The sequence below is a fragment of the Dendrobates tinctorius genome, unplaced genomic scaffold (genome assembly GCF_039654945.1).
Source record: "Dendrobates tinctorius isolate UK_male_01 unplaced genomic scaffold, ASM3965494v1 ptg000039l, whole genome shotgun sequence".
Classification (NCBI taxonomy): Eukaryota; Metazoa; Chordata; class Amphibia; order Anura; family Dendrobatidae; genus Dendrobates; species Dendrobates tinctorius.
The window spans coordinates 35,638,500-35,662,348 of NW_027361707.1; positions in this window are offsets into that span (position 1 = coordinate 35,638,500).

Genomic DNA, 23,849 nt, shown 5'->3' on the forward strand with positions numbered 1-23,849 from the left:
ACTGGCGTGGTTGGAAGCCAGAGGAAATACTCAAAACAGAGTGAAGACAGAGGCCTAATTGGAGTACGTTGACAGTTAGTAGTAGTCTAGAAACAATCGCAAACTGCCACCAAGTAGGCCTCGGCCTACTACCTGATTTTCCCTGGGCTCCGACACCGCCAGTTGGTGCTCAGAAGTGCTGTCCGCACAGACAAAACACTCGTTCATGTGAAAGTGGGGTTCGGTAACGTCAGCTGATCCCCTGCTGTGTGGAGGGCAAAGTGTCCTGCTCTCTCCAAAGTCAAAATACCTCAGCTTTACAACTGGCTCCTAGTAGGCCTCGGCCTGCACCCTGATTGTCCCTGGGCTCCAACAACGCTAGTTGGTTCTCGGAAGTGCTGTCCACACAGAAAAAAACACTTGTTCATGTGAAAGTGGGGGTCAGTAACGTCAGCTGATCCCCTGCTGTGTGGAGGGCAAACTGCTGCTGCCTCCAAATTGTAACTACTTCAGATTTAAACATTCTCTGATTTGGCCTCTGTCTCCACTCTGTCTCTAGTATTTCCCCTGACCTCCAACACCACCAGTTCCTGCTCACAGTTGCCGTCCACGCGTTCCACACGTGTTCCTGTGTTCCTGGTGTTCTGTTACGTGAGCAGATCCCCCATTGTGTGTCCGCCACTGTCTCCTGCGCTGTCCACCTTCCCACTGCAAGCAGTGGGAAAGTGGACAGAGCAGGAGACATTGGCAGACACACATCAGGGGATCTGCTGACATTACAGAACCCCAGTAACACAGGAACACGTGTGGATTGGGCAGACGGCTATTGTACGCATAAACTGGCGGTGTTGGTGGTCAGGTGAAATCCTGGAAACAGAGTGGAGACAGATGCCTAATTGGAGCACGTTGACAGTCTGTTGTAGCCTACAAACAATCTAAAACTGCCACCAAGTAGGCATCGGCCTGCACCCTGGTTCTCCCTGGGCTCCAACAACGCTAGTTGGTGCTCGGAAGTGCTGTCCACACAGAAAAAAACACTTGTTCATGTGAAAGTGGGGGTCAGTAACGTCAGCTGATCCCCTGCTGTGTGGAGGGCAAAACTGCTGCTTCCTCCAAATTCAAACAACGTCTTATCTTAAACTGCCTCCAAGTAGGCCTCAGCCTACAAAATGACTATCCCTGGGCTCCAACATTGTCAGTTGTTGCTCGGAAGTGCTGTCCACACAGAAAAAAAACACTCGTTCATGTGAAAGTGGGGGTCAGTAACGTCAGCTGATCCCCTGCTGTGTGGAGGGCAAACTGCTGCTGCCTCCAAATTGTAGCTACTTCAGATTTAAACATTCTCTGATTTGGCCTCTGTCTCCACTCTGTCTCTAGTATTTCTCCTGACCTCCAACACCGCCAGTTCCTGCTCATAGTTGCCGTCCGCGCATTCCACACGTGTTCCTGTGTTCCTGGTGTTCTGTTACGTGAGCAGATCCCCCAATGTGTGTCCGCCACTGTCTCCTGTGCTGTCCACCTTCCCACTGCAAGCGGTGGGAATGTGGACAGAGCAGGAAACATTGGCAGACACACATCAGGGGATCTGCTGACATTACAGAACCCCAGTAACACAGGAACACGTGTGGATTGGGCAGACGGCTACTGTACGCATAAACTGGTGGTGTTGGTGGTCAGGTGAAATCCTGGAAACAGAGTGGAGACAGATGCCTAATTGGAGCACGTTGACAGTCTGTTGTAGCCTACAAACAATCAAAAACTGCCACCAAGTAGGCCTCGGCCTGCACCATGATTGTCCCTGGGCTCCAACAACGCCAGTTGGTGCTCGGCAGTGTCTTTGGCACGGGTACTCCCTGTTGCCCAGCCTGGTTCCAGCACGCTTGCTGTTTCCGGGTAGTGTCAAGGTCACTATGCCACCAATCCGTTGTCCTGTCATCTTGCGGCCGGGTTAGCCGACTCTACGGTGCCTGCAGTTTAGGTGACTCCTATGTGGGCTGTGGGAACTGGCACTGAAGGCTGGATCCGTAGTGCCAATGGGACATGGACCCCCTGTAGGACTGTGGGTTTCGGTAACTGCGGCCGGCTTGCGGCCTGGCTACTTTGCTTTCAATGGGTACCTTCTGCTACCCACCCGGGTTCCAGCACTGTCTGCTGGTTCTCGCCAGAGCCTTTGGCCTAGGTGCCTCCATCTCGGTATCCAAAGTCCAGCACCGTCAGCTGGTCCTTGGTAGTGCTTTCTAGCACAGGTACCTCCTGCCTAGTAACCGTGGTCCAGCACCGTCAGCTGTTCCTCGGTAGTGCCATTGGCTCTTGTAGATTTTGCTACCCATCTGGGTTCCAGCACAGTCAGCTGGTTCTCGGCAGTGTCTTTGGCACGGGTACTCCCTGTTGCCCAGCCTGTTTTCAGCACGCCTGCTGTTTCCGGGTAGTGTCAAGGTCATTATGCCACCAATCCGTTGTCCTGTCGTCTTGCGGCCGGGTTAGCCGACTCTACGGTGCCTGCAGTTTAGGTGACTCCTATGTGGGCTGCGGGAACTGGCACTGAAGGCTGGATCCGTAGTGCCAATGGGACATGGACCCCCTGTAGGACTGTGGGTTTCGGTAACTGCGGCCAGCTTGCGGCCTGGCTACTTTGCTTTGAATGGGTACCTTCTGCTACCCACCCGGGTTCCAGCACTGTCTGCTGGTTCTCGCCAGAGCCTTTGGCCTAGGTGCCTCCATCTCGGTATCCGAAGTCCAGCACCGTCAGCTGGTCCTTGGTAGTGCTTTTTAGCACAGGTACCTTCTGCTTAGTAACCATGGTCCAGCACCATCAGTTGGTCCTCGGTAGTGCCATTGGCTCTTGTTCCTTCTGCTACCCATCCGGGTGCCAGCACTGTCTGCTGGTTCTCGCCACAGCCTTTGGCCTAGGTGCCTCCATCTCTGTATCCGAGGTCCAGCACCGTCAGCTGGTCCTTGGTAGTGCTTTTTAGCACAGGTACCTTCTGCTTAGTGACCGTGGTCCAGCACCGTCAGTTGGTCCTCGGTAGTGCCATTGGCTCTTGTTCCTTCTGCTACCCATCCGGGTGCCAGCACTGTCTGCTGGTTCTCGCCAGTTTCTCAGCCTTCTTGTACCTTCTGCTACATTTCCAAGATCAAGCTTTTTGAAATTGTCTTTGGTAATCCTTATTGATCTCCATGACGACGACCCTGATGACGACGACCCTGAAGACCACACCAAAGAAGACCAGAAATATGACCCTAAATAATAAGACCAAGAGGACAAAGAACATGAAGACAACCACCAAGATACAGAACAAAAGACAGAAGAACAAGAAGCAGAAGAAGCAAAAGCAGAAGAACAGAAAGCAGAAGAACATTAAGCATGACTAAAAATCAGCATAGAAGAAATCAAAATTATAAGCAGACGAAGACTAAGCAGTAAATAGGGGTGAGTCCGTTCCTCCTCGTGGTGCCCCTGGAAAATGCCTGCTGCTGCAGGCCAAACTGAACGCGGACAAATCCTGTTGTAAATCTTTAGTGACAGGCAGAACGTAAGGTGTAATCTTATAACTTTTATAGATAAGTACTACAGGAATGCCTGTCACCATAAGAAAATGAAGACAAAGAAGAATAGGAAGAAGATGAAGAAATAGCATATTAAAATTAATAATAGCTGAATAAGAAGAATTTGAAGAATGGAAAAAAAAATTAATGGGAAGAAGATGAAGAAGAAGATGAATAAGGTGAAGAAAAAGTTGATGAAAAAAATGCTACTGCTGCGGATCATGAAGGAGAAAGTGTGGGAGAAGTACAAAAGAAGGTGAAGAGCATGGAAGTTGTGAAACATACATATCTGACAAAATATAAAAAAGGTTAACATAGTCAATATCTTTTTAACTCCGAACGTCTTGAAAAAAAAATTGGAATTAATGCTATGCCATGTGATTTGAATAAACCACTATGCCTTTAATGTCTCCTCCACCTCCCACAATACATTCTATATGATTCTTATTTGTTTTCAATTATGTAGAATTAGCCAACAAGGAAATAAAGGGCTTTTTTAAATTCCGATACCGGAAGTCCCATTGACTTGAATGGGACTTCCGGTATCGGAATCGGCGATACCCGATATTTTTTTCGTATCGGGCTATACCATCCGATACGATATTTTTGGGTATCGAACAGTATCGCTCAACACTAGTCACGGGTCCATTACAAACAGACTCAAAAGTTGGGATGAGCTTTCCGATATTGAAATATCGGAAATCGGCCAGATATTTGCAATATCGGAATTCCGATTTCCGATTCCGATATTTTTTTCACATCGGAAATCGGAAAGCAGAAGAAGACTGAGCATGGTTTAAAGGGAGTGTATCCGTTCCTCCATGTGGTGCTCCTGGAAACTCGCTGCAAAGCAAGGTGAGCTGAACGCAGACACATGTCAGTCAAAGGGCATATTAACACCACCACTGGCAATTTTAATTTAATAATGTAAAATCACTAACCCTAACCCTAACTATCCCTAACCCTTTCCACTAACCCTAACCTTAACTAACCCTAACCACTAACCCTAACCCCTCAGCCACTCATGACCAATAGACAACGTCTGAAGCGTCTTACCTGGGCCAAGGAGAAAAAGAACTGGACTGTTGCTCAGTGGTTCAAGGTGCTGTTTTCAAATGAAAGTAAATTTTGCATTTCATTTGGAAATCAAGGTCCCAGAGTCTGGAGCAAGAGTAGAGAGGCCACAATCCAAGCTGCTTGAGGTCTAGCGTGAAGTTACCACAATCAGTCATGGTTTGTGGAGCCATGTCATCTGCTGGTGTAGCTCCACTGTGTTTTATCAAGATCAAAGTCAGTGCAGCCATCTACCAGGAAATTTTAGAGCACTTCATGCTTCCCTCTGCCGACATGCTTTTTGGAGATGGAAATTTCATTCTCCAGCAGGACTTGGCACCTGTCCTCACTGCCAAAAGTACCAATACCTGGCTTAAAAACTACAATATCACTGTGCTTGATTGGCCAGCAAACTCACCTTACCTTAACCCCATAGAAAATCTATGGGTTATTGTCAAGAGAAGGATGAAAGACACCTGACCAAACAATGCAGATGAGCTGAAGGCTGCTATCAAAGCAACCTGGGCTTCCATAACACCTCAGCAATGCCACAGGCTGATCGCATCCGATGCAAAAGGAGCCCAGAGCAAGTATTGAGTGCATTTACTGAACATACATTTCAGTAGGCCAACATTTCGGATGTTAAAATAATTTTTCAAGCTGGTGTTATAAAGTATTCTAATTTACTGAGATAATGACTTTTGAGTTTTCAATGGCTGTAAGCCATAATCATAGTAACATACATAGTAACATAGTTTTGAAGGCTGAAGGAAGACCTTATGTCCATCTAGTTCAGCCTATTTTCAGTGCAGCTGTTCTGCATTGCTGATCATGGGGAAGGCAAAAAACCCACAGAGTAGAAGCCAATTTTCTCCAGAGGGAAAAAAATTCCTTCCCCTAAGCTGGGTCAATCATCTACCTATAATATTCTGTTATTCGTAACCTTCTATACTGTTACTCACAAGAAAAGCATCCATTCCTTTCTTAAATTCATTCAGTGAGTTGGCCATCACCACTTCCTCAGGAAGAGAATTCCAGAGCCTCACTGCTCTTACCGTGAAGAACCCTCTTCTATGCTGGTGCAGAAATTGTCTTTCCTCCAAACAAAGAGAATGCCCCCTTGTTCTTGTCACAGTCCTTGGTACAAACAGTTCATTGGAGAGATCTCTGTATTGCCCTCTGATATACTTGTACATATATTTTACGTCTCCCCTAAGTCTTCTCTTTTCTAGAATAAATAGACCTAATTTTGATAACTTTTCTGGGTATTGTAGCGAACCAACTCCATTTATCATTTTAGTAGCCCGACTTTGAACCCTTTCAAGTTCAGTAATGTCTTTCTTGAGCACCGGCGTCCAAAATTGCACACAATACTCCAAGTGTGGTCTGACGAGTGATTTGTACAGAGGGAGAATTATGTTGTCATCTCGTGTCCCCAGGCCTCTTCTAATGCATCCCATGACCCTATTTGCTTTGGTGGCAGCTGCCTGACACTGGGCACTCCAATTTAGTTTCTTATTGACTAAGATGCCTAAGTCTTTTTCCATGTCTGATTTCCCCAGCAGTTTCCCATTTAGTAAGTAATTGTAGCATCTGTTTCTCCTTCCCATGTGCATCACCTTACACTTATCTGTGTTAAACCTCATTTGCCATTTTCCAGCCCAATTCTCCAATAGTGATGAGCGATACCTTCCGATATCGTGAAATATCGGATCGGATTGGATCGGACCGATACCCAAAAAGTATCGGATATCGCCGATTCCGATACAGGAAACTAATGCATGTCAATGGGACAGAAATATCAGAAGTAAAATAAACCCTTTCTTTCATGTGGCATGAACTGTCCCTCTGCGCCTTGGAGATGCTGACCTGAGCTGCTGCTAGCGTTTTGTCAGAACGGGTTCTAATTGCATAGTAACTGATAGGCGCATCCATCTGTCAAATGAAAATGCTCACAGGTTGATTCTTTTCAAAATGAACAAGGCCTGTATTGGCCCAGACTTAACCCCACGAGATGACAGCAGTGGAACATAAAGCCCATCCAAATGTAATGTCATCAGGCGGCCTTCACTCAAAATCTTTATAGGGTCATCAAGCAGCCATCGCTCACAATTTTTAGAGGGTCATCATGCGACCTTTGCTCCTAGTTTTTCCTGGATGTGTATGAGGCCTATATCTAATATATATCTCCCCAAATATTTTGCTTTTCAAGTCCTGTTTTAGTGCTCGATCATCACTACTTGGGACCTGACTAAGGCAAAGCAGCACATTTTTATTCATATAGTCATGGCCAAAAATGTTGACACCCTTGAAATTTTTACACCTTACACCTATCAACTGGAAGTATGTTTGGCAACATTGTCCTGCTGGAAGACCCATGACATAAGATGCAAACCCAGCTTTCTGACACTGGGCACTACATTGGGACCCAAAATCCTTTGGTAATCTTCAGATTTCATGATTCCTTGAACAATGCACCAGAGACAGCAAAACAACCCCAAAACATCTTTGAAATTCTACCATCTTTGACGGTAGGTTCTGTGGTATTTTCTTTGTAGGCTTCATTCTGTTTTCGGTAAACAGTAGAATTATGTGCTTTACCAAAAAAGCTCTCAACTGTCCTCAAGACGCTTTCCTGAAGGATTTTTGCTTATTCTTGTACATTTTTGCAAATTGCAGTCTACCTTTTTATGTCTCTATGTCAGCAGTGGGGTACTCCTTAGTCTCCTGCCATAGCTTTCATTTCATTCAAATGATGATGGATAGTTTGCACTGATACTAATGCTCTCTGAGTCTGCAGTACACCTTGAATTTCTTTGGAACTTGATCGGGGCTGTTTATACACCATCCAGGCTATCCTGTGTTGCAACCTTTCATAAATTTTTCTATGCCATCCATGTCCAGGAAGATTAGCTAGTTTCATGGGTTCTAGGATCAGAAGATCCCAGACATTAGCTGATCACAGGACTTCTTTGCAGTCTACGCGACCATTCACATGAGTGGTGCAGATTTTTTATTTCTTATGGAAAGGGTTAAGAGTTCCTGGTTTAAGTCTGCTGAGATTCCACTTGGCTTTGGTCTCAGCTGCTGCTCATTCGTAATGCCCCCTTTTTATTATTTAAACTCACTTCTGGCTTCCGACCATTCCAGCAATAGTTTCAACCCTAAGCATGACTTCTCTGGAGAAGGTGTCCTTAGAAGAAGCTGGTGTGTCCTCCTTGAGGCCATGAGTTTTGTTTGTGTGTTTTCTCCTGCTTATCTCCTTTCCTGTATTGTTTTCTGGTAGACGTAAGACCAGTTCCTTCCTGCCCTTCTCTCTAGATAGGGCAAAGCCCAGATAAAGCAAGGGTTTAGGCACGTGATGGTGCGGGGGAAGGCCCCCATCTAGGGCAATAGGCAGCACAGGGTTCAGCACTAGGTAAATGTAGAGTTACCATTTCCCCCTCTCCCTATCATCAGGGCCTTCCTTTTCATGTTTACTCCTCTTGCTCATCTCGCCCTGGCATGACAGTAAGTTTGAACGAGCATCACATGCTTGAAACAAAGTTGTTTACCCACAATTTTGGAAAGGTGCCAACAATTTTCTCCTGCCCATTTTGAGGGTTCTGTGTGAAATTATGCCCAATTTGCCTTTTATTCTCTGTTTTTTTGTGTGTTGTTTCTTATTTTGTTGTTTTGTGTTGTTTCTTATCTTCATTTTGGACTGGTGAGTGGTATGGCTGTTTATTTTATTTTTGTTTTTTTACAAGGGACATGGGCAACGGTGGATTAGGCGTAAGGCGAGTATAATGGTTGTTTATTATTTTCTGTCTTTTACAGGGGACGGGGCGTCAGTGGATTAGATATAAGTTGATTATAACTTTGTTTCATATTTTTAAACATATGTGTAAAACAGGGTGTTTTATTTTATTTCTGATAAAGGATTTTCTTTATGATTTGTGTTTATTTCAATACTATGGGGTTAGTAATGGCGGTGTCTTAAAGATGCCTCCATTACTAACCCTTGGGCTTGATGTCACCTGGCAATACAAAGGTGACTTCAACCCCAACCCTATTACCCCACTTGGAACAGGGCAAGAGGGAAGAGCGAGGCAAAGCGCCAGATTTGGCACATCTTATGGATCTTTCTGGAGAGGCTGAGGGCTGATTTTGGTAGCCTTGGAGGGGAGGGCAATAGCTCTGACCCCTTCCCAGGCTATTAATATCATCCCACAGCTAAACCAAAAAGATACCACATAGCCACGTGGAAACACCTCCAGGCTAAAACACTCAAAAACCAAAGAAGGAAAAGAAACCAGGGATAACGATTTCAAAAATGACGATTTAGGCACAGTGCCTCAGAATTTATAGGTACATCATCATCATATTACGGAGAGTATAAAAATAATATTCAAGAAATCCCAGGTAGAATAAATGGAGGATAACAGAAAATAAATATCAAAAACTAATTGCAAAGTTTATTAGTGATAATGTACATATATGACAAAACATGTACAATACACAAAAACATGGGTCAGCGGATAAAAAAGGACTGGTGTGTAAATAGTTGTATCCACCAGATCATCACACACTGAAGGAAGAGAACAAGTGTCACATTAAATGTCAAATATCCAAATATACAGAAAAAGATAATAACATTACCAATAATTATCCTCAAATATGATAACTTAACATATACGCTACAGAGAAACAAAGGAAATATATCCCAGTGAGACAAGTGCATTATATGAGGACACAGAATATATGGGGCACACTACAAGCTCCAGAGTGTAGAGATTAGGTAAGTAAAGACGTAATACACCAAGAGAAAATTAGAAGTCTCACAAGGTACACTTGCAAATGCCATACCGCAAGGAATAAGATAGAAATAACAACAGTCCCTGCAATTTATAGAAAAGCCCCCTTTATAATCATTAAACAAGGACATATGGGTCGCCCTCGCACGCCCAGGGCAGCGGGGGTACTCGGTACCGGGCCGGTGTCAAGGCGGGAATGTGTCACAGCAGCGGTGACCCGGTCCGTGGCCCTGGGCGCCCAATATCAATGGCGGTGATGTTAATGGTGTTAAAGTTTATATGAATAGTTCGTGACACCACCCGTGGTGTTTGGCAAGTAAGATGTTGAGCCAACGCTGCATGCAGATCCGCTGGGACTGATGGTGTGGTGCAGCAAAGATGGTGTAGCTCCCCACAGGTGGAGCTGTAGTCCCAGGGCAGTGTAGGTGCAATGGATGAGGAGAGGCGCAGAATGGTATGGAGGCTGGTACCCAGGTGTAGTGGTGCTGGAATAACTGGAGGACACCAGAGTATGCGGTTCCAAAGCTTTACTCACTGTTTGCAGTTCACACAACTGCCTGCCTCTGTACTGTGTTCTCCAGGTCAGGGCTCCAGCCAACCTCCAGGCAGGATAGGATTCTCCCTTCCACACTCCGCCAACATGTACTTTACTGTACGACTCCTCCAATGCGCCTTTAGGTGCGAAGCACTCCAGTAGTTACCCTGGAATGCCTCTCTCTAGGTGTTCCTAGTCTTTACTTGTGTGACAGACAGCTGTAGCCTGCTTTGGAGACTCCACTCTGTTTCCCGGCTCTCTATTCAGTTGCTGTTGTGTCCCAAGTCTATGATGGGAGCAAGGCGTTAGCGGCTCACTACTCCTCCGGTGTCTGTTGCCGGACATAAAGATCCAATCCACCACAGGGACCGGGCCCCGGCCTTTGCGCTCTCTGGAATGGAAGGGTTCTCTCTCTTTCTCAACCTGCTTCCCACCGTCCTTCTATTCTCCTTCGTTCCGATCTGTTCTCTCTCTCTTATGGAAGGTTAGGTTATCAATCTTATCAGTCTCTTTCTCTGGTCTTTCTCGTGCCAGCAGCCCAGATCACTGGGACCTGCTGCAGCACGTCCCTCAGACACCCATCTTCTCTCTTCTCTCTCCTCTCACCAACTAACTACTCACTTTCACTCTTCCCACTCTTTTGTATCATCTCTCTCCACCCGCCTCCCAGCACATCTCGTGTTACGAAGCAGGGTTCCACGAGGGGTGCTCTTCTAACCCTCAGCCTGAAGCTGTTAGGTGGCCCCACTGAACCATCCTGTGTGGAATGCAGGTGTGGAGCGTGGTCAGGAGTTCCCACCTTACCTGGATTGTGGGGCACTACACCTTAGGAGAAGGTGCAGTACCTCTGTGGCGACTGAAGCCTCAGGGGCGCCACACATACATATGTCCCAATATATCCCTTACAATAGGAACAAAATAACTTTATTATTAAATAGGGGCTCTAATCAGGTGGATCAATCAAAAATCATTAGTATTGCAGTATTGCAAGGTATGTTGGAGGTAAATACCTTTCGACATGGTGCGGCTGTATCTGAGTGCAGGAGACAAGTGAGACGCGCTAAGCCTCGACGCCACCAGCTGTCTGTTTAGCCTTTGCTGATAACGTGGCCCTAAATTAGCCGCGGAGGTTGTCATCCTAGAATATACGTATGTGGCATCCCCACTCTTGAGGAGGAGGAGGAGAGTGCCAGTCTCCTGGAAGGTCACATTTTCAGGGAATACTAGGGAGAGTATATCCTTTTTTTCCCCACTCTCCACAAGACTCCATATAATAGACTTACTGCCAATAATGTGTGATTAATATGTGCATTCTAAAATATCTATTATTACTATTATATACAGTCATATGTTAAAGTTTGGGCACCCCTATTAATGTTAACCTTTTTTCTTTATAACAATTTTGGTTTTTGCAACAGCTATTTCAGTTTCATATATCTAATAACCGATGGACTCAGTTATATTTCTGGATTCAAATGAGGTTTATTGTACTAACAGAAAATGTGCAATCTGCATTTAAACAAAATTTGACCAGTGCAAAAATATGGGCACCCTTATCATTTTCTTGATTTGAACACTCCTAACTACTTTTTACAGACTTCCTGAAGCACTAAATTGGTTTTGTAACCTCATTGAGCTTTGAACTTCATAGCCAGGTGTATCAAATCATGAGAAAAGGTATTTAAGGTGGCCACTTGCAAGTAGTTCTCCTATTTGATTCTCCTATGAAGAGTGGCATCATGGGCTCCTCAAAACAACTCTCAAATGATCTGAAAACAAAGATTATTCAACATAGCTTTTCAGGGGAAGGATACAAAAAGTTGTCTCAGAGATTTAACCTGTCAGTTTCCACTGTGAGAAACATAGTAAGGAAATGGAAGAACACAGGTACAGTTCTTGTTAAGCCCAGAAGTGGCAGGCCAAGAAAAATATCAGAAAGGCAGAGAAGAAGAATGGTGAGAATAGTCAAGGACAATCCACAGACCACCTCCAAAGACCATCATCTTGCTGCAGATGGTGTCACTGTGCATCGGTCAACAATACAGCGCACTTTGCACAAGGAGAAGCTGTATGGAAGAGTGATGCGAAAGAAGCCGTTTCTGCAAGCACGCCACAAACAGAGTCGCCTGAGGTATGCAAAAGCACATTTGGTCAAGCCAGTTACATTTTGGAAGAAGGTCCTGTGGACTGATGAAACAAAGATTGAGTTGTTTGGTCATACAAAAAGGCGTTATGCATGGAGGCTAAAAAACACAGCATTCCAAGAAAAACACTTGCTACCCACAGTAAAATTTGGTGGAGGTTCCATCATGCTTTGGGGCTGTGTGGCCAATGCCGGCACCAGGAATCTTGTTAAAGTTGAAGGTCGCATAGATTCAACTCAGTATCAGCAGATTCTTGACAATAATGTGCAAGAATCAGTGATGAAGTTGAAGTTACGCAGGGGATGGATATTTCAGCAAGACAATGATCCAAAACACCGCTCCAAATCTACTCAGGCATTCATGCAGAGGAACAATTACAATGTTCTGGAATGGCCATCCCAGTCCCCAGACCTGAATATCATTTGAACATCTGTGGGATGAATTGAAGCGGGCTGTCCATGCTCGGCGACCATCAAACTTAACTGAACTGGAATTGTTTTGTAAACAGGAATGGTCACAAATACCTTCATCCAGGATCCAGGAACTCATTAATAGCTACAGGAAGCGACTAGAGGCTGTTATTTTTGCAAAAGGAGGATCTATGAAATATTAATGTCACTTTTATGTTGAGGTGCCCATACTTTTGCACCGGTCAAATTTTGTTAAAATGCAGATTGCACATTTTCTGTTAGTACAATAAACCTCATTTGAATCCAGAAATATAACTGAGTCCATCAGTTATTAGATATATGAAACTGAAATAGCTGTTGCAAAAACCAAAATTGTTATAAAGAAAAAAGGTTAACATTAATAGGGGTGCCCAAACTTTAACATATGACTGTATAACTTTGTAATACAAAAGAATTAATTTTAGGGGATTTTTTTTTGTTAGACAGTTATCCATTGATCATTATGTATCTATATAAATTAACCTATTGGTTGGGAATTTGTTTTTAACTTTTCACTAATAAATAGTGTTGAGCGATACCGTTCGATACCCAAAAATATCGTATCGGATGGTATCGCCCGATACGAAAAAAATATCGGGTATCGCCGATTCCGATACCGGAAGTCCCATTCAAGTCAATGGGACTTCCGGTATCGGAATTAAAAAAAGGCCTTTATTTCCTTGTTGGCTAATTCTACATAATTGAAAACAAATAAGAATCATGTAGAATGTATTGTGGGAGGTGGAGGAGACATTAAAAGCATAGTGGTTTATTCAAATCACATGGCATAGCATTAATTCCAATTTTTTTTTCAAGACGTTCGGAGTTAAAAAGATATTGACTATGTTAACTTTTTTATATTTAGTCAGATATGTATGTTTCGCAACTTCCATGCTCTTCACCTCCTTTTGTACTTCTCCCACACTTTCTCCTTCATGATCCGCAGCAGTAGCATTTTTTTCATCAACTTTTTCTTCACCTTATTCATCTTCTTCTTCTTCACCTTCTTCCCATTAATTTTTTTTTTCCATTCTTCATATTCTTCTTATTCAGCTATTATTAATTTTCATATGCTATTTCTTCATCTTCTTCCTATTCTTCTTTTTCTTCATTATCTTATGGTAACAGGCATTCCTGTAGTACTTATCTATAAAAGTTATAAGATTACACCTTACGTTCTGCCTGTCACAAAAGATTTACAACAGGATTTGTCCGCGTTCAGTTTGGCCTGCAGCAGCAGGCATTTTCCAGGGGCACCACGAGGAGGAACGGACTCACCCCCATTTACTGCTTAGTCTTCTTCTGCTTATAATTTTGATTTCTTCTATGCTGATTTTTTGTCTTATGCTTAATGTTCTTCTGCTTTCTGTTCTGCTTTTGCTTCTTCTGCTTCTTGTTCTTCTGTCTTTTGTTCTGTATCTTGGTGGTTGTCTTCATGTTCTTTGTCCTCTTGGTCTTATTATTTAGGGTCATATTTCTGGTCTTCTTTGGTGTGGTCTTCAGGGTCGTCATCATCAGGGTCATCGTCATGGAGATCAATAAGGATTACCAAAGACAATTTCAAAAAGCTTGATCTTGGAAATGTAGCAGAAGGTACAAGAAGGCTGAGAAACTGGCGAGAACCAGCAGACAGTGCTGGCACCCGGATGGGTAGCAGAAGGAAAAAGAGCCAATGGCACTACCGAGGACCAACTGACGGTGCTGGACCACGGTTACTAAGCAGAAGGTACCTGTGCTAAAAAGCACTACCAAGGACCAGCTGACGGTGCTGGACCTCATACCGAGATGGAGGCACCTAGGCCAAAGGCTGTGGCGAGAACCAGCAGACAGTGCTGGCACCCGGATGGGTAGCAGAAGGAACAAGAGCCAATGGCACTACTGAGGACCAACTGACGGTGCTGGACCATGGTTACTAAGCAGAAGGTACCTGTGCTAAAAAGCACTACCAAAGACCAGCTGACGGTGCTGGACCTCGGATACCGAGATGGAGGCACCTAGGCCAAAGGCTGTGGCGAGAACCAGCAGACAGTGCTGGCACCCAGATGGGTAGCAGAAGGAACAAGAGCCAATGGCACTACCGAGGACCAACTGACGGTGCTGGACCACGGTTACTAAGCAGAAGGTACCTGTGCTAAAAAGCACTACCAAGGACCAGCTGACGGTGCTGGACCTTGGATACCGAGATGGAGGCACCTAGGCCAAAGGCTGTGGCGAGAACCAGCAGACAGTGCTGGCACCCGGATGGGTAGCAGAAGGAACAAGAGCCAATGGCACTACCGAGGACCAACTGACGGTGCTGGACCACGGTTACTAAGCAGAAGGTACCTGTGGTAAAAAGCACTACCAAGGACCAGCTGAAGGTGCTGGACTGCGGATACCGAGATGGAGGCACCTAGGCCAAAGGCTGTGGCGAGAACCAGCAGACAGTGCTGGCACCCGGATGGGTAGCAGAAGGAACTAGAGCCAATGGCACTACCGAGGACCAACTGACGGTGCTGGACCACGGTTACTAAGCAGAAGGTACCTGTGCTAAAAAGCACTACCAAGGACCAGCTGACGGTGCTGGACCTCGGATACCGAGATGGAGGCACCTAGGCCAAAGGCTGTGGCGAGAACCAGCAGACAGTGCTGGCACCCGGATGGGTAGCAGAAGGAACAAGAGCCAATGGCACTACCGAGGACCAACTAACGGTGCTGGACCACGGTTACTAGGCAGGAGGTACCTGTGCTAGAAAGCACTACCAAGGACCAGCTGACGGTGCTGGACCTCGGATACCGAGATGGAGGCACCTAGGCCAAAGGCTCTGGCGAGAACCAGCAGACAGTGCTGGAACCCGGGTGGGTAGCAGAAGGTACCCATTGAAAGCAAAGTAGCCAGGCCGCAAGCCGGCCGCAGTTACCGAAACCCACAGTCCTACAGGGGGTCCATGTCCCATTGGCTCTACGGATCCAGCCTTCAGTGCCAGTTCCCGCAGCCCACATAGGAGTCACCTAAACTGCAGGCACCGTAGAGTCGGCTAACCTGGCCGCAAGACGACAGGACAACGGATTGGTGGCATAGTGACCTTGACACTACCCGGAAACAGCAGGCGTGCTGGAACCAGGCTGGGCAACAGGGAGTCCCCGTGCCAAAGACACTGCCGAGAACCAGCTGACAGTGCTGGAACCCAGATGGGTAGCAAAAGCTACAAGAGCCAATGGCACTACCGAGGAACAGCTGACGGTGCTGGACCACGGTTACTAGGCAGGAGGTACCTGTGCTAGAAAGCACTACCAAGGACCAGCTGACGGTGCTGGACCTCGGATACCGAGATGGAGGCACCTAGGCCAAAGGCTGTGGCGAGAACCAGCAGACAGTGCTGGAACCCGGGTGGGTAGCAGAAGGTACCCATTGAAAGCAAAGTAGCCAGGCCGCAAGCCGGCCGCAGTTACCGAAACCCACAGTCCTACAGGGGGTCCATGTCCCATTGGCACTACGGATCCAGCCTTCAGTGCCAGTTCCCGCAGCCCACATAGGAGTCACCTAAACTGCAGGCACCGTAGAGTCGGCTAACCCGGCCGCAAGACGACAGGACAACGGATTGGTGGCATAGTGACCTTGACACTACCCGGAAACAGCAGGCGTGCTGGAACCAGGCTGGGCAACAGGGAGTCCCCGTGCCAAAGACACTGCCGAGAACCAGGTGACGGTGCTGGAACCCAGATGGGTAGCAAAAGCTACAAGAGCCAATGGCACTACCGAGGAACAGCTGACGGTGCTGGACCACGGTTACTAGGCAGGAGGTACCTGTGCTGGAAAGCACTACCAAGGACCAGCTGACGGTGCTGGACCTCGGATACCGAGATGGAGGCACCTAGGCCAAAGGCTCTGGCGAGAACCAGCAGACCGTGCTGGAACCCGGGTGGGTAGCAGAAGGTACCCATTGAAAGCAAAGTAGCCAGGCCGCAAGCCGGCCGCAGTTACCGAAACCCACAGTCCTACAGGGGGTCCATGTCCCATTGGCACTACGGATCCAGCCTTCAGTGCCAGTTCCCGCAGCCCACATAGGAGTCACCTAAACTGCAGGCACCGTAGAGTCGGCTAACCCGGCCGCAAGACGACAGGACAACGGATTGGTGGCATAGTGACCTTGACACTACCCGGAAACAGCAGGCGTGCTGGAACCAGGCTGGGCAACAGGGAGTCCCCGTGCCAAAGACACTGCCGAGCACCAACTGGCGTTGTTGGAGTCCAGGGACAATCATGGTGTAGGCCGAGGCCTACTTGGTGGTAGTTTTAGATTGTTTGTAGGCTACAACAGACTGTCAACGTGTTCCAATTAGGCATCTGTCTCCACTCTGTTTCCAGGATTTCACGTGACCACCAACACCGCCAGTTTATGCGTACAGCAGCCGTCTGCCCAATCCACACGTGTTGCTGTGTTACTGGGATTCTGTAATGTCAGCAGATCCCCTGATGTGTGTCTGCCACTGTCTCCTGCTCTGTCCACATTCCCACCGCTTGCAGTGGGAAGGTGGACAGTGCAGGAGACAGTGGCGGACACATATTGGGGGATCTGCTGACGTTACAGAACCCCAGTTACACAGGAACACGTGTGGAATGCGTGGACGGCATCTGTGAGCAGGAACTGGCGGTGTTGGAGGTCAGGGGAAATACTAGAGACAGAGTGGAGACAGAGGCCAAATCAGAGAATGTTTAAATCTGAAGTAGTTACAATTTGAAGGCAGCAGCAGTTTGCCCTCCACACAGCAGGGGATCAGCTGACGTTACTGAACCCCACTTTCACATGAACGAGTGTGTTTTTCTGTGTGGACAGCACTTCCGAGCACCAACTGGCGGTGTTGGAGCCCAGGGACAATCATGGTGCAGGCCGAGGCCTACTAGGAGCCAGGTGTAAAGCTGAGGTATTTTGACTTTGGAGGGAGCAGGACACTTTGCCCTCCACACAGCAGGGGATCAGCTGACGTTACCGAACCCCACTTTCACATGAACGAGTGTGTTTTTCTGTGTGGACAGCACTTCTGAGCACCAACTAGCATTGTTGGAGCCCAGGGAGAACCAGGGTGCAGGCCGAGGCCTACTTGGTGGCAGTTTTAGATTGTTTGTAGGCTACAACAGACTGTCAACGTGCTCCAATTAGGCATCTGTCTCCACTCTGTTTCCAGGATTTCACGTGACCAACAACACCGCCAGTTTATGCGTACAGCAGCCGTCTGCCCAATCCACACGTGTTGCTGTGTTACTGGGATTCTGTAATGTCAGCAGATCCCCTGATGTGTGTCTGCCACTGTCTCCTGCTCTGTCCACATTCCCACCGCTTGCAGTGGGAAGGTGGACAGCGCAGGAGACAGTGGCGGACACATATTGGGGGATCTGCTGACGTTACAGATCCAGTAACACAGGAACACGTGTGGAATGCGTGGACGGCAACTGTGAACAGGAACTGGCGGTGTTGGAGGTCAGGGGAAATACTAGAGACAGAGTGGAGACAGAGGCCAAATCAGAGAATGTTTAAATCTGAAGTAGTTACAATTTGGAGGCAGCAGCAGTTTGCCCTCCACACAGCAGGGGATCAGCTGACGTTACTGAACCCCACTTTCACATGAACGAGTGTGTTTTTCTGTGTGGACAGCACTTCTGAGCACCAACGGGCATTGTTGGAGCCCAGGGAAAATGAGGTAGTAGGCCGAGGCCTACTTGGAGCCAGGTGTAAATCTGAGGTTGTTTGACTGTGGAGGGAGCTGGACACTTTGCCATACACACAGCAGGGGATCAGCTGACGTTACCGAACCCCACTTACACATGAGCGAGTGTTTTGTCTGTGCGGACAGCACTTCTGAGCACCAACTGGCGGTGTCGGAGCCCAGGGAAAATCAGGTAGTAGGCCAAGGCCTACTTGGTGGCAGTTTGCGATTGTTTCTAGACTACTACTAACTGTCAACGTACTCCAATTAGGCCTCTGTCTTCACTCTGTTTCGAGTATTTCCTCTGGCTTCCAACCACGCCAGTTGCTGCTCTGAAATGCCGTCTGCACAACCCACACTTGTTCCTGTGTTACTGGGGTTCTGTAACAGCAGCTTCTCCCTAAAGGTGAGTCAGGCAATGTCTCCTGCTCTGTCCACATTTCCACTACAAGTAGTGGGAATGTAGACAAAGCAGGAGACATTGCCATGCTCAACTCTGGAGATGAGCAGATGTTACAGGACCCAGGTACCACAGGAACAAGTGTGGATTGTGCAGACGGCACTTGAGAGCAGAAACAGGCGGTGTTGTAGGCCGGAGGAAATACTCAAAACAGAGTGGAGACAGAGGGCAAATCAGAGAACATATTAAATCAGAGGTAGTCAGAAGTTGTAGGCAGCAGGAGAGTTTGCCGTACACACAGCAGGGGATCAGCTGACGTTACCGAACCCCACTTACACATGAGCGAGTGTTTTGTCTGTGCGGACAGCACTTCTGAGCACCAACGGGTGTTGTCGGAGCCCAGGGAAAATGAGGTAGTAGGCCGAGGCCTACTTGGAGCCAGGTGTAAATCTGAGGTTGTTTGACTGTGGAGGGAGCAGGACACTTTGCCATACACACAGCAGGGGATCAGCTGACGTTACCGAACCCCACTTACACATGAGCGAGTGTTTTGTCTGTGCGGACAGCACTTCTGAGCACCAACGGGCGTTGTCGAAGCCCAGGGAAAATGAGGTAGTAGGCCGAGGCCTACTTGGAGCCAGGTGTAAATCTGAGGTTGTTTGACTGTGGAGGGAGCAGGACACTTTGCCATACACACAGCAGGGGATCAGCTGACGTTACCGAACCCCACTTACACATGAGCGAGTGTTTTGTCTGTGCGGACAGCACTTCTGAGCACCAACGGGCGTTGTCGAAGCCCAGGGAAAATGAGGTAGTAGGCCGAGGCCTACTTGGAGCCAGGTGTAAATCTGAGGTTGTTTGACTGTGGAGGGAGCAGGACACTTTGCCATACACACAGCAGGGGATCAGCTGACGTTACCGAACCCCACTTACACATGAGCGAGTGTTTTGTCTGTGCGGACAGCACTTCTGAGCACCAACTGGCGGTGTCGGAGCCCAGGGAAAATCAGGTAGTAGGCCGAGGCCTACTTGGTGGCAGTTTGCGATTGTTTCTAGACTACTACTAACTGTCAACGTACTCCAATTAGGCCTCTGTCTTCACTCTGTTTCGAGTATTTCCTCTGGCTTCCAACCACGCCAGTTGCTGCTCTGAAATGCCGTCTGCACAACCCACACTTGTTCCTGTGTTACTGGGGTTCTGTAACAGCAGCTTCTCCCTAGAGGTGAGTCAGGCAATGTCTCCTGCTCTGTCCACATTTCCACTACAAGTAGTGGGAATGTAGACAAAGCAGGAGACATTGCCGTGCTCAACTCTGGAGATGAGCAGATGTTACAGGACCCAGGTACCACAGGAACAAGTGTGGATTGTGCAGACGGCACTTGAGAGCGGAAACAGGCGGTGTTGTAGGCCGGAGGAAATACTCAAAACAGAGTGGAGACAGAGGGCAAATCAGAGAACATATTAAATCAGAGGTAGTCAGAAGTTGTAGGCAGCAGGAGAGTTTGCCGTACACACAGCAGGGGATCAGCTGACGTTACCGAACCCCACTTACACATGAGCGAGTGTTTTGTCTGTGCGGACAGCACTTCTGAGCACCAACAGGCGTTGTTGGAGCCCAGGGAAAATGAGGTAGTAGGCCGAGGCCTACTTGGAGCCAGGTGTAAATCTGAGGTTGTTTGACTGTGGAGGGAGCAGGACACTTTGCCATACACACAGCAGGGGATCAGCTGACGTTACCGAACCCCACTTACACATGAGCGAGTGTTTTGTCTGTGCGGACAGCACTTCTGAGCACCAACGGGCGTTGTCGGAGCCCAGGGAAAATGAGGTAGTAGGCCGAGGCCTACTTGGAGCCAGGTGTAAATCTGAGGTTGTTTGACTGTGGAGGGAGCTGGACACTTTGCCATACACACAGCAGGGGATCAGCTGACATTACCGAACCCCACTTACACATGAGCTAGTGTTTTGTCTGTGCGGACAGCACTTCTGAGCACCAACGGGCGTTGTCGGAGCCCAGGGAAAATGAGGTAGTAGGCCGAGGCCTACTTGGAGCCAGATGTAAATCTGAGGTTGTTTGACTGTGGAGGGAGCAGGACACTTTGCCATACACACAGCAGGGGATCAACTGACGTTACCGAACCCCACTTACACATGAGCGAGTGTTTTGTCTGTGCGGACAGCACTTCTGAGCACCAACTGGCGGTGTCGGAGCCCAGGGAAAATCAGGTAGTAGGCCGAGGCCTACTTGGTGGCAGTTTGCGATTGTTTCTAGACTACTACTAACTGTCAACGTACTCCAGTTATGCCTCTGTCTTCACTCTGTTTCGAGTATTTCCTCTGGCTTCCAACCACGCCAGTTGCTGCTCTGAAATGCCGTCTGCACAACCCACACTTGTTCCTGTGTTACTGGGGTTCTGTAACAGCAGCTTCTCCCTAGAGGTGAGTCAGGCAATGTCTCCTGCTCTGTCCACATTTCCACAACAAGTAGTGGGAATGTAGACAAAGCAGGAGACATTGCCGTGCTCAACTCTGGAGATGAGCAGATGTTACAGGACCCAGGTACCACAGGAACAAGTGTGGATTGTGCAGACGGCACTTGAGAGCAGAAACAGGCGGTGTTGTAGGCCGGAGGAAATACTCAAAACAGAGTGGAGACAGAGGGCAAATCAGAGAACATATTAAATCAGAGGTAGTCAGAAGTTGTAGGCAGCAGGAGAGTTTGCCGTACACACAGCAGGGGATCAGCTGACGTTACCGAACCCCACTTACACATGAGCGAGTGTTTTGTCTGTGCGGACAGCACTTCTGAGCAACAACGGGCGTTGCTGTAGCCCAGGAAATAAAGTTCAGGTCATAGAAACATGAACACAACAGGAGACCTGGATCCTGTTGCCAGCCAATTATTTATTCTGGAAGAGGACTGGCAAATTCAGGTGAGATCCAGGCCTTGTTCATTTTCACAAAAGTAAGCCGGTCAACATTATCGGCGGATAGTCGCGTGCGACGGTCTGTTACCACACCACCTGCAGCACTAAAGACACGTTCCGATAATACACTGGCAGCAGGGCAAGCCAGCACCTCCAATGCATACTGGCTAAGCTCTGGCCATGTATCCAGCTTAGAGACCCAATACTTGAACGGGGAAGAGCCGTCTGGGAGAACACTAACAGGGCACGACAAGTAGTCTTTCACCATCTGACGGAAACGTTGCCTCCTGCTGACTGGAGCCGTCTGTGATGGTGTAGCCGTTTGTGGCGGTCCCACAAAACTTTTCCACATTTGGGCCATACTGGCCTTGCCTTGTCCTGCGGCACTGCCTCTGCTACCTCTTTGTGCAGAGCTTCCTCCACTGCCTCTACCCACATGGCTGCTTTGAAAAGCACTACCAGCAACACTTGTGGGGGGAATGGAGAACATGATGGCCTGCACAAGTGTTTCTTGGTACTCCCGCATTTTTCGCTCCCGGTTCAACTGTGGTATGAGGCTTTGTAAGTTGTCCCGGTAGCGAGGATCTAGGAGGGTGTACACCCAATAATCAGCCGTGTGGAGAATGTTGGCGATGCGGCGGTCATTTAACAAGCACTGCAGCATGAAATCAACCATGTGCTGCAGACTGCCAACTGGACCGGAAACGCTGTCCCCAGCTTGAGGCAGCATCTCTGCCTGCTCAGCATCACCCCACCCTCGCTGTACATACTGACTACTAGAGCCTTGTGTACCTCCCTCCTCTGGAGAGATGTGTTCCTCCTCCTCCATTGACTCCTCGTCATCCTCCTCACTAAGTGTCCCCTGCCTGGGCCTTTGTGTGGAAGCACGTTGCGCAGACTTGCCAGAAGCAGATGGCATTTCTGACTGCTCATCCTCGACCTCTTCAAAAACCTCCTCACTTAGTGCTTGTAAGGTTTTTTGAAGCAGACAGATGAGGGGGACAGTCATGCTGATTAGTGCATCATCTGCACTGGCCATCCGCGTGGAGTCATCGAAGGCACGCAAAACTTGGCAGATGTCCCTCATAGTGGCCCATTCAGTGGTGGTGAAGTGTGTCCGGCGCACAGTGCGACTTGTTTGCGCCTGATGTAGCTGGTACTCCATTACTGCTGCCTGCTGCTCACACAACCGCTCCAACATATGTAACGTTGAATTCCACCTGGTGGGGAGGTCACATATGATGCGATGTTCTGGCAGGCGGAATCGGCGTTGCAGAGATGCAATGCGCGATCTTGCCATGCTGGAATGCCGCAAGTGAGCACACTCTAGGCGAACCTTGTGCAGCAGTGCATCAAGATCCGGATAGTCCCTCAGAAAGCTCTGCAGGACCAAATTGAGCACGTGTGCCAGACATGGTATGTGAGTGAGGTTGCCTAGGCCCAGAGCTGCCACTAGATTTCGGCCATTGTCACTCACTACCAAACCTGGCTGGAGATTCGCTGGCACAAACCACACATCGCTCTCCTGCTTGATGGCATTCCAGAGCTCCTGTGCTGTGTGGCTCCGATTCCCCAAAGAAATTAATTTAAGGATGGCCTGTTGACGTTTGGCCACACCTGTGCTCATATCTGGCCTAACAGGCTCACGCAGTGCTGATTCCGAGGAACTTGAGTAGGAGGAGGACTCAATATGTACAGACTGCATTCCTGCAATCCTTGGAGTTGGCAGAATACGTACAGAGCCACTCTCCAGATCTGTACCCGGCTCCACAACATTGACCCAATGGGCAGTGAGGGAAAGGTATCGTCCCTGTCCATGGCTACTGGTCCACGCATCGGTGGTCAGGTGGACCTTGCTACTGACGGCGTTTAGTAGCGCATTTTTAATTTTTCCCTCCACATGCTTTTGCAGGGCAGGGACGGCTTGCCTGCTGAAATAAAAGCGGCTGGGCACATTGTATTGTGGAACTGCCAATGACATAAAGTTCCGGAAGGTGTCAGTCTCCACCAGCCTGAATGACAGCATCTCAAGGGCCAGTAGTTTGGCAATGCCGGCATTCAGAGCCAGTGCTCGGGGATGGTTTGCCGAGTATGGCCGCTTTTTCTCCCATGCCTGTGCTACCGATTGCTGGTGAGTGGCCTGGGAGTGTGCTGATGACTGCGAACGTGGTTCAGTGGGTGGAATTTCACTGGGTCTCTGGACAACAGTGGCAGCTTTTCTTCCATGGCGTTCCAGTGAGGAAGCCGAACCAGCTGTGTGTGAGCTGGAGGAAGAGGCCCCAACACGAGCTGAAGAGGTGGTAGGTGCTGTTGAAGGTTGGCCTACATCTTCAG